Source organism: Miscanthus floridulus, chromosome 13, assembly GCF_019320115.1.
Source record: "Miscanthus floridulus cultivar M001 chromosome 13, ASM1932011v1, whole genome shotgun sequence".
Taxonomy (NCBI): Eukaryota; Viridiplantae; Streptophyta; class Magnoliopsida; order Poales; family Poaceae; genus Miscanthus; species Miscanthus floridulus.
Genome location: NC_089592.1, coordinates 24,818,512 through 24,830,670, shown reverse-complemented (window position 1 = coordinate 24,830,670; position 12,159 = coordinate 24,818,512). Strand labels below are relative to the sequence as shown.

Sequence of the window (12,159 nt, the reverse complement as noted above, 5' to 3'; positions counted from 1 at the left end):
AGAGTTATCCATCATGGAGCATGAAGTACTATCTTCTTGGACATAAAAGTGACATCTAGGTGGGTCATAAGAATCTAAAGGACATTTTCACTAAGATGGTTTCGAGCTTGTGACATCATTGTTGGATTGAAGCAATCAAGGTTTTATGACTTGGAAAAGTGCTATCACTTGGAGAAGCAAAAGTCATTGTCGATGCCTTAGCAAGAGAGAGTTATGCTCAGAAGATTCAGAACCATGGACTTAGAATTGTGTTTGAGAGTTGAGCAATTTGATCTGAGCATATAAAGTCATTAATGTTTTAAAGCTAGTGACAGAGCCTACTTTGGACCAAGAAAGTGAAAAGACTCCATTGGAAGGTGGATATTTTAAGAAAGAGAATTGGTAGTTTGGATTAGAAAGGAAAGGTGGCCTAGTGATTGGAGTTACCTGATGGTTATTCGGAGTACCCCTCAAAATCTTGGGATTTGTTGAGAAAGTACTTGGAGTAAAGTTAATAGGTATATAAAGTAAAGTGGGATCCTTATCAAGAAGATGGAACTACTCGATGAAGTAAAGAAGAATCCAAAGGCGGAGAATCTATATCTCCCTTGTCACCATCTCTGCGAATCTCGGGGACGAGATTCATCTTAAGGGGGTAGAATTATAACACCCTAAAATTTTCTTCTTTTTGAAATAGAGATGAAATGATTTAATTATGTATTTTGTGCTCATGAAAACATAGGAAAATAATAATTTTTCATTAAATTAAAATTTATCATAAGGTAGCAACATGTTTGTGCATACTTGCTGCTGCATATTATTTTGTATTGTGTGGTTTGAAACCAAGCTCCAAAATGATTCAAATGGATTTGCAAAAACATTTGAAATAAAAAGAAAAAGGAATTTCTTTTTCCCTCCCTCTCCCTACCTGGCATTTTGCCTGCTCGGCCTTGCTTCCTTGCGCGGCCTAGCTCCGCACTCTAATTCCACACGGCCCAGCTTTCCTTCTCCCGCGCTCTCGCCCTTGGCCAGCCCAGCAGCAAGCCCAAGCACGGATGCCACCCTCTTCCCTCTCTCCTCTCTCTCTCTGCCGAGTTGGCCCATGCCTCGTGCCACTGACAACCCAAGCCCTAATGTCAGAGGCATCTTGTTCCCCGTATCATCCTAGAACCAGACTCTGCCACGCCCGGAGTTCGCCTCCGCCCTGACATCACTGATTGGCATGTGCCCCATGCTGCTGCCCTCTTAAATATCGAGCCCCCGCACTCCGCCGCCTCCCTACCGAACCCCATCTCAGGACACCACGTAGCCGTAGCCCTAGCACACCCTTTAGATCTCGCCGAGAAGGAGCTCGCCACCGCCGTGCTCGCCTAGCCGCTCAGCTACAACTGTAAGCTAATCCCGAGCTTCACGTCGAGTTTGTGAAGTCATTGTGCCCCTTCTTTCTTCTTTTCTCGCTCTGGTTTGCTCACCCCACGCTGCCATTTTTGACAGGAGCTTGTCATCTGCCACGCCACGCCGCCTGTCGCCGTAGTCCCGCCGTCGACCATGAGCAAGCCCTAGGTGCGGTCTTCATCGTCCCCGCTACCTCCCGGTGTCATCGGTTTGTGAAACCATGGCCTCTAGTGACCTAACCATGTACGCCGGCGAGCTTCTCGCCGCTGCTAATGGAGGAACCGCTGTGCTGGAACTGTTCCGGCCGCCGGTCGTTTCCCTCTCCCTCCTCATTTTTAATCTGCACGGTCCACTTTAGATCCAACAGCCTAGATCTCACCGTACCCCTTCGCCTGCTAATTTTGCATAAGAGCCCCCGCAAGATTTTAAGTTCTAATCCACAGTCCATGGCGTATTCCTAGAATATGTTTTCCTATTCTGAAAGCGTAATTTCCTTCTAGTAGATTCAAAATATATTTTCATCTATTTATAGTTTTGCCGCTAGCCGTGTTTAGGCCATAACTTCTTCGTTTGAACTCTGATTTGACCCGTTCAAGTTGCCTTAGATTCATAATTGCATAATTTACATGTTCATCCTGCTATTAAATATATTTTCAACTTTTGAAATTCAAGGTTAGATTTAATCTATTATTTTATTAAAGGAAATCTTGTTTAATTCATAACTTTTTCGTTATAGCTCCGATTAGAGTGCTTTTCGCGTCTGTGTGTTAGTAACTGCTTAGTAATAACATGTAGAACGTCTTTAAAACCTTTTTACTTGCCGATGTACTGTTCTAATTTAGTTCTATTGTTTGCTTCGTGTATGATTGCATGGATGTTTGTGTGGTGCTTTTATGAACATGTCCAGTCAGTGAGCTATACGTGGTGAATCAAGAAGCAGATCTTTGAAGATTTGGACTAGAAGAAGATCAGAGTTTTAAGACAAGTATAGCATGGGATCTTCCTTATTGTCCTATACACCTTTAATCATTTAATTCATATACATGTGTCTACCTTGGCAACCGTAGTAATTTTCCTATCTATTTAATATCCTGGATTGCTTGTTACCTATGGGGTATTGCATTGGGTAGTATGATGCTAGTGCTCAATTAAAGACTATGATCTTATAACTTGACTAATGGAATATGCAATAAACATTAAAAGATGTTTTTTAGCAATATGGAATCAAGGGGGCTAGAGCATTGGGCTATTTTTATGGTGCTCTAGATTCCTCTCCCTAAGGACTTATCTGTTAGTGATCATCCAAGACTTATAGTACAACTGTGAGGGCCACATGGCTCTGGCTTTAGCTTAGTATGAGGACCTTTTCTAGCTTGTTAGAGGTTACCTTTATTGGCGTAAGAATGGCTTGACGAATTGGGTATAGTGCGGCCTCTGTCCCCTTGTGTATAGGTTGCGTCTCATTGTGCCATCAGGAAGGGGGGATCTACGTCTGTTTGCCGAGTGAATCTAATGGCCCTAACTTGTTAGACAACCTTTAAAAGGCTTCATAGTGAACCCTGCTGACCTTCCTTGGTAGTGGGTCAAGAGGCTGATCACCTTGGGTGAAAAAGGGTAAATCACGACTCACAGTGAAAGTGTACAACCTCTGTAGAGTGTAAAACTGGTATATCAGTCGTGCTCATGGTCACGAGTAGCCTTGGAACCCTTACGGAATAGATGATGAACACTGATGATACTGATGATAAAGATGCTCACTAATGATTATTGTTTATGTTATTCATTATTCATGTTTACTTGATCATGTGTTTACATGGGCTTATGAATAAACTTGTTGCCACCCAATTGCTAAAATCATGACTCATTAAAACCTAATCGCAGTTAAACCAGTGTCAACCTTTTGAGCCTCATGAACCCCATGTTATATTTGTTGAGTACGACATGTACTTATGCTTGCTTTACTTTTCAAATATTTAGATAAAAATCCCGGATGGGCACCAGATTGCTAGAGTTTGGAGAAATTAAGCTTATGATCAACCAGTTAGTTGTCCTATAGAATTGGGGTCTTCACCCAAAGATCGGAGTTGTCTTTCCATTGTTTGTTGTCTAAGGTTATATCCTTTATACTAAGTACATTATATATTGAGCATTATCTTTCGATATTACCCTCATTTGTAGCTATATGTGAGATTTGACTTCCTGGGCTCATATATGGTGTGTATCTGGTTTTGTTCTTAAAACTGAGTGCTACAGCGCGTTAGAGCGACACTGCACCAAGGTACCAGACAATGGGGCGTGAGGCGAAGCAACTGTAGGGCATCGGACGCTGGGGTGTCAAGTGGAGCAGTGCCGGAAACTAGGGCACGTGGTGGAGTAGCACCGGGACAAAATGGCCACCACCACCCCTGCTCGCCTATACCCACCGTGGCTGTATCCTCACAACAACATATGCAGAGCACGCGCGTGAAAGCATCTAGGCCCCTAGTGGGTTTCGGTGATTAATGATGACATAAGATTATTGTGCCTAACGTGTGTTTTGCAGAGATAATTTGAGTTAGGTCACGATAATGGCGATTGTTTGGGTAATCAATAGTTTTCATGCCCATGTCAATGGAAATCATTTTGGTTTTCAAAGGATGGACGACGAGGTTAATGACGGTCTAGTTCTAAGTGTTGTTTGGCATTGGAGAAACACCTAGAGTAGTTTAGAACTTTTGTTTTTCCTTTGGCCGTACTATTAAGAGGGGTATGAACTAGTAGCTTGACCTAGGTAAGTCAAATGGTTTAAGTGTGTTGCACACTTGTCAAACTTAGCACTAGGTAGCTTAGGGACAGCCCAACGATCGATTGGAGACACTCATTCATAAAGGTTTTCATTTTGGAAGTGAATGGAGTGGTGTACATCTGACTGAACGCTGGTTTTGCTAAGATCGAACGCTGCCATGCAGAGTCCGGTCAATTATTCTGCGTGCAGCAGAGGCTGAGGGGCGACCGGGCGCAGGCGTATGAAGGGACCGGACCAGACCCTTCTACTATAGCAGGTGAGGCGCTAGAAGCCGACATGACTGGACGCTGATCAGTGTGAGGCCGGACGTTGCTGTAACACCCGTGTGTTTTGTATCATATTAAAAACCACTAAAAATTTGAAATTTTAAAAAACTTTACAATAAATTAAAACTTGATTAGTATAATTAGGCATGAAAAATATTTTTCAAAACCCTGCATTTAAAAAATCACCATATGCATTTGTGCTTGAGATGACTGTTGAATGCTCCCGTGTTTGTTTGAATGTTTGTGCTTTCCGAAATTTATTTGAGGTACCAAAAGTTTTGTTTGCATTTTCCATGCCATGCGGAATGAATTATTTAAAACCCTTTCTCTCATTTTATAGAGGTAGAAAATGCATCATAAATATAAACAATATTTTGTTACATTTTTTTCTTAATTATGAATGTCATCTCGTGATTAAATTATAGATTTAATTTTCTAATTCTCCCTTCCCAAATTGCATTCTACTTAATTTCTTTGCATCTAGAAATACATCATGCATACAAGTATATTAGTATTATTACATTCTTCTCTTAATTAACTAGGAATTATAATAGCCATCGCATCAATAAATTATAGGTTTAATATTCCCTTCCCATTTTACATTAGTTAATTTATATTCGTTAGGAAGCTTAGAAATATGAGATCATTACTTTTAATTTGTATCATAGTTATAAAAGAACATATAATATAGGAAATACATTCATAATTATAAACATATACATTGTTACATTTTCTGGGAATTATAAAATGCAAAACAATGGTCTGTGTATATTTTTCCCTGTGGGTCGTAGCCTCTCCTCACTCCATCTACCGAACGGGCACCGCCCAGCCCAGCTTGGCCCAAACAGCAGCAGCACCACGCCGCGCCGCGACCGTGACATGCCGCGTTTGCCCCGCGTCGCGGCCGACCGTGGAGGCGCTGTAGATTTGAACACGTGGAGCACGACAGCCGGATATTTTCCAACGAACCTCCTCTCTACGCCGTCGTCTTCCCGACCGAGCTCATCCATTCCGAGATATCCGACGACACGCGGCCACAGCTCAAGCACCAAAGTCCTGTGCGGAACCGACCAACCTTGGCTATAAAAGCCGGCCATGGCCGCCGCCGCGGGACGTCCCGTCAAGCTCGGGCACGCGAAGTCGAAGGTGAGGTAGGAGCTCGCCTCTCCCCAGCTGCTCGCTACGACGAGGCCGCCGCGCTCTGCTTCCTCGCGCCCGCCATCGCCGTGCATTGCTCTTCCCTCTGCTTCCTCCTCCGTGCTCCCCCTCCCTCTCTCTACCCTCTTATTCTCCCTCCGCTACCTCTCGCTCTGCGTCTCTCCGAGCAGATGTAGGCCGCCGCGCCGCCGCACGACCGGCTCACGCCCCGTGCCCTGCCGTCGCCGGCGCACTCCCACCGGTGCTTTGCTCCTCCGCTCTCTCCCCTTGCCCTACTCTGCGTCTCTCTCGCCCTCCCCGTTGCTCTCTCTCTCTCTTCCTCTCTCCCTCACTTCTTTCCTCCCCCACTCTGCTACCTCGCCCCTCTGCTCCTCTCCCACGGACGCGGGTCGCAGCGCCGCCGTCGCGCCGAGGCCGCCGCTGTCCGACCACCCGCCATGCTCGCTGCTCTGCTCCCTTCTCCTCTCCTTTCCTCTCTCTGCCTCCCCTTTCTCTTTCTCTTTCTGTCCGCAAGGAACGGATGGGGACGGACTGCACAGCACCGATGGCATCCAAAGCTAGGCCGGCCACGTCGCGTGAGCTAATGGGAGCGCGCCACGTCGTCACTCTGGACCCACTCTGCAGCCACTGCCTCCACCTTTTCCCCATTTCCCTTGCTGAGTGCACTCGGTTCTCATAGACCAAGGGGGGAAGGGTGCAGGTCCACGGCACAGTGAGCGCGCCCCGTGGCGCAGTACAGCAGCCAAGCCTCGCAACCCTGGCCCATGCGTCAGTTTTAGCTGAGAGAATTGCTAAGCGTACACGGGAAACGTACAGAGGATATTAACGGTAAGCTTTTTAGTTATAGAAAAATTCTCAGAAAAATTCTAAATAAACTAGTCACCCTATAACGTACCTAAATAGTTCACACTCATTTTTCACTAGCTAAAATTGTAGAAATAATTTTCATATTACTTTCCATTCACGTTTTGCCTATTAACATAGGAAGTTTATATCTCTCTTATTTTAACTCTGAATTTCATGATTCCTTCACTAGAAATCTTTTAAAATAAAAGTCTACTCATTGAAATCCTTTTTCCTAATATTTGGTGTCTATTTAAATTCTAGTTTGTTTGCCACAGAATCAAAGCAGGGTGGATTAAGTGGCGATAAGCTTCTAGCATTCTATGTGACAAGAGGGTACCACAAAAGCTAAAAAACAAGTTCTATAGAACGGTGATTAGACCAGCTATGTTGTATGGAGCAGAATGTTGGCCTACAAAGATTCGACATGTTCAACAACTAAGTGTTGCAGAAATACGTATGTTACGATGGATTTACGGTCACACAAGAATGGACCGAGTTCAGAACAATGATATACGTGATCGCCTAGAGGTAGCACCAATTGAAGAAAAGCTTGTCCAACATCGGTTGAGGTGGTTTGGCCATATCCAAAGGAGGCCTCCAGAGGCATCAGTGCATTCTGGAGTCCTAAGTCAAGCTAATAATATGAGGAGAGGTAGAGAAAGACCAAAATTGACATGGAAGAGGCAATAAAAAATATTTAAAAGCTTGGGATATACCTAGAGATTTATATTTGAATAGGAGTACTTATGTCGGGTACCACAAAAAGGGGTCCCCTAAGCAAGAGCTGAAAAAATCGCTTAGACCCTTTAAAAATCAAAGCCAAAGAGACAACTACTGGCTAACCCCCACCTTGTCCGAGGCTACCGATTCTCCGCCTCGCTCGAGGCCTCGCACGTAGGGCCTCGGATAGGGAACCGGTTCTCCGCCTCGCTCGAGGCCTCGCACGTAAGGCCCCGGGCAGGGAACTGATTCTCCGCATCGCTCGAGGCCTCGCACGTCAGTCCTCGGACGGGGTACCGATTCTCTGTCTCGCTCGAGGCCGGCTCGAAAGGCCTCGGACGGGGTATCGATTCTCCACCTCGCTCGGGGCCGGCTCGGCGACAACCTCGTCGCCTCCGCCTCGATCGACTTCTCTGACAGGACGTCACGTCCGACTAGCGCGTTCAACCGCTCCCACGATATCAGCCGAATGACGGCTTGACACAGCGGAGTGGCCAATGAGACGTAAGTCGCATCGAAGCCATGCCGTCTGAGACAGGACAGGGCAGGAGTTACCAGCCACTATGCTTAGCACTGTGCCCACGACTGACGCCCATACTACACTATGCTGCCTAACCCCAACTGCTCTGAGAACAACGTGGCGTGGGGAGTCAGGTTTGGGTCCCTGTAGCCTCGGAATCAGTGTACAGGACCAACTACTCCCTCCGAGCCTTGGCAATCCACTTTAGGGTCTCGGCAGCCTTGGGATTCGCACCCGCCGAGCCCCTCCATGATGGTTTAGCCTCGGCACCAACTGAGCCTCGGCTCTTCACGCTGTCGACATACAGCGACCGGCACGTCGTCCGCCATGCCCTACTTCAAGTTATCACTGGAGCTCCCACGTCGCACAGGATCGAGCGTGACCGGCGCGTCGCTCCAGTACATCAAGTACAAGACCGCTCCGTCGACCATGCCACCATAGTCACAAGCAATAGGGCTCAGACATGCCGCCTCTGCTCATAGAACATCACGTAGCAAACACATGTATCACCCATGTCCCCCCTTCAACTATAAAAGGGAGAGACCGGGGCCGTTTCTAGGGGGGCAGATGCTTACGCTCATAGACGACGAGCTCACGTTCTCATGAACAGAGGGACACAAACTCGTGAGTTCACGAACTCACGCATAGACGCTCAGACGAACACACGCTTAACACTCTGTAACACACGCGCTTCCCCGCTGCCTGAGATCAACATCTCAAGCAATTCACACAGTTCCATGCAGAGACCTGGGGCTAGCTCCCTCTCTCGCCCAGCTTGTAACCCCCTACTACGAGCACCTCGGTGCAAGGAATACAAGATTGATCTCTCAGACTAGACGTAGGGCACCAATTTCCTGAACCAGTATAAACCTTGTGTCTCTTTGCATCACCATCCGGGATTAGGAACACGCAGTACAAATTCAATAGTTGGTTGAGGGCTCGCCGGTCCAAAACATCGACAACTTGGAAAGCAGCTATTGAAGTGCCTGAACCGTGACTTGGGGCTCTTGGTGGGTTTTAACTCTAGCCTAGCTACCCCAACTTGCTTGGGACTAAAAGGCTATGTTGTTGCTGTTGTTTGCTTTTTCTTCTCTATATTTAAACCGTAGTAGTAACCTATCGCTGTAGTAGTAGTTAACCCTATATATTCGCATATGTGTATGCACCATGACACATACTCGAATATATCCGTACCCAATCACATAAAATAGGACATGTATACATACAAGGACATGCCTGATACCCGGGTATACGCCTATGTATGGCTAACTTTATATTCTGCCTTTCTTCATCATAACTAATCTTGTGCACATACAGATGCACGTGCATATGTTCCACTAACCCGGTGGACTTGTAGAAGCCTGAACGAGTCAACTTCTCTTTCAAGTTCACGTAATAGTGAACCCTAATAATGTGGTCTGGTTTTCCATCAGATCAATCCACCACTATAACCTGACCCGTAGAAGCTCTACCCTATGGATGAAGTCCCTTCATCCAAACCTTACTTCAAATTGACGTAATAGTGATAACCTTAGATAATAACCCATCGCCCAATAGGACCAACCCATCTAGGATAGTTTTCTTTTCTTTGATTGATCATGTTTGTTTTACATGCCTTGTTTGTTATTTTCCTTGTTTGTGTTTTCTTGTCTGTCGATGCTAGACCACATAGGATAGAAGATGTGGAGAGAACTCGATAAAATCCAGAAGACAGGAACAGGAAACACATGAATCAGAGAAGGATATAATCGTCAGTGAATAGAGGTAAGTCCTAACACCCACCTATCCCTTTCCCCTACATTACATGTCACTCCTTAACCACTCTCCCTTCCACTACCACCACATATTGCTAGCCTCCACCATAAACCCTCCACTTTCTATCTCCACCGATCAATAAACCCAACTTATATTACTTAAAACCCCTTCGATGAACTAATGGAATTATAATGATATGATATGAACTTGACTATAATAATGCGATTAACGATATAGTAAATGGCTACCTTGATATGATATGAGTTTTATGAACTTGAGGATAATAACTATGAAACTAAAGATGCGTTAGGCCTGTTGCGCCACTGGCCCTGGTATGAGGTCTCATTAGGCCCGTCGCGCCACTGGCCCTGGTGTCGACTATGCCTATCATGTGGGGAAATTTGTACCCCTCTACAGAGTTTATTGAATCTATTCAAATAGCCACATCCTTGGAATGGGCAGATGCTGGGATGAGACTATGATTAGACTTCTACAACTGTGATAATCTGGTAAGCGGTATTTTACTAATTTGGTAACTTATAATTAACCCGAAAACTGGTGAAAATGGTAATACACTGCCAGGATTCAACCTATAAACATAATTATTTCACCCTACCACTTTTATCTTAACCACCTCCACCACTTTAACCACCACCATATAGCCTTCCCTTTCCACCTCCCCTCTACCCAAGTTTACGACTTGCTGACTACTTTATGTACTCAACCCCTCTCCATTCTATGTTTTTAGGAGTAAAGCTACAGGAGCACATACCCAGATGGAACTATTGGAGCATGACTGCGCAAGGATAGGATACCCAGAGAATACTCAAAGATGGAGCCGTTTGACTATGCAAAGGAACTACGTTAGGACTACGACGATCAGGATATAGGAGTACGCTCAAGGAATAAGTCTAGGGTTACATTCGCACTACAAGTTGCCTGTAGGAATGGAGCCACAACAACACAGGACCGCTGTCTTAGAACTCTAATATACGATATAAGGTCAATGGCTCAAGCTATGTAAACCTGAACTATGTAATGTGTTTTCCCATAGCAATAAAAATATGATTTTTGATCAATCTTGTTTGAATTGTGCGTATCAGCTACTGATTCAGGGATTGATACATGATGCACATAGGACCCTAAAATTAGGGGCCCGATAGCTGCTTGCCACGAGTCCGGTCGTGTACAGATAGGGTCCAGAGAGGAATTTTATTGACTGGACATGTCCGGTCATGCAGGACCAGACTTTGCGTCGAGTCCAATCATAGTAATAGCTCTCTCTGATAGCTGGCGTCAATGTAGTCATTGGCTACTGACCAGACTCGTCCGGTCACTCTGACAGGCGCTTCCGGTCACCCCAAAAAATGTTGAGTTAGACCCCAACGGGTATGTTTTGAAGTGGGGAGTATAAATACTTCTCCTACATGTCCAACTTAGCTCTCTTGCCCATTTGTTCAGCTGAGAAAACACTTTGGAGTGCAAGGGAGAGCAAGAGCCTAGTGGGGTGATTGAGATTTGATAATCCAAGATTAAGGACCTCATTAGGGCACAGGGAGTAGCAAGTGTGTATCCACCTTTCTCATTAGGCTTGTCTTGGTCAAGTGAGAGTTTGTGCTTGTCACTCTTGGTGATCGCCATCACGTAGATGGATCGGTGGTGATTGGAAGCTTGGTGATCATTCGACGGAGCTTGTGGATGACCCAAGTCATGGTGTGAGCGGTTGTAGATGATTCACACGATGGAGTGTCGAAGAATCAGCCCATAAAAAGCACTTGATCCTTACGCGGATCAAGGGAGAGCTACACCCTTGCACGGGTGCTCCAACAAGGACTAGTGGGGAGTGGCAACTCTCCGATACCTCAAAAAAACATCGCCGTGTTCCTTTCCCTCTCTTTACTTTGAGCATTTACTTTCAAGCAATTCAATTCGTGTCTTTACATTCTTAGAATTGACATACTAGAGTAGGATTGGAACCTAGGGTGCAAAAATTTTGTATGATAGAATAATAGAGAACACTTTTAGGCACTAGGGGTGAAATGGGCTAAGTGTAGGGTTTAATTATTGCAAGAAATTTTAGATTAGCCCAATTTACCTCCCCCGCTTGGGCATATTGATCCTTTTAGCGCGACATGAACAAGTGGAGTCACATGGCATGACGAAAGGGTCGAACGTGTCTGCCTCTTTCTCAGAGGTGAAGTCATCCCTATCTAAGGGGTATATTCCCTATGAAGAATGATTCTTCCTCTACTATCCCTAAACCAAACACCTTAGATGAAACTAAAATCGTTCGGTCCCATCCCACCTTGTCCTTGGGTCGTCTTAAATCAACTCCTCGTGTCTAACTACTTGCCACCTTAGTGTTAAAAACTAAAGCAATCCCTAATTGACGAGAACATTCACGGTCTTTAACATCTCTCTTAATCTCTCCTAGGATCCTAGAACACCAAGGTAGTTAGTATAGATAAGTATAATTAACATAACTGCATAATAGTAAAATATGTAGTAAGAAATATTAACTACTTTCTAATTTTCATTTCATATAAATTTATTACAATATTGAAAGTGCATTTGCCCCTGTTGTGGGTTTCAGTGTATTGATAACATCCAAATTAGGGACTAATGAGATATATTACAACTTTATTCCCATGAAAGATTTAAAGATTAGTTTTGGATAAAATGGTGTCCCTCAATTCTTAAAGTATAAAAGGCGGACGAACTCAAGATGCTCTCCA

The 12,159-nt window shown here is 44.9% G+C and overlaps 1 long non-coding RNA gene across 2 annotated transcripts; it reads left to right on the top strand.

The window, feature by feature from the left end:
- Positions 1-5,099: 5,099 nt before the first annotated feature.
- On the top strand, positions 5,100-6,870 carry LOC136501149 (uncharacterized). Of its 2 annotated transcripts, none has more exons than XR_010770181.1 (2): positions 5,100-6,411; positions 6,705-6,870. It is a non-coding gene; the product is annotated as an uncharacterized lncRNA (long non-coding RNA). The 2 variants fall into 2 exon arrangements; XR_010770182.1 differs by having other exon boundaries at positions 6,691-6,870.
- The last annotated feature ends 5,289 nt before the right edge of the window (positions 6,871-12,159 follow it).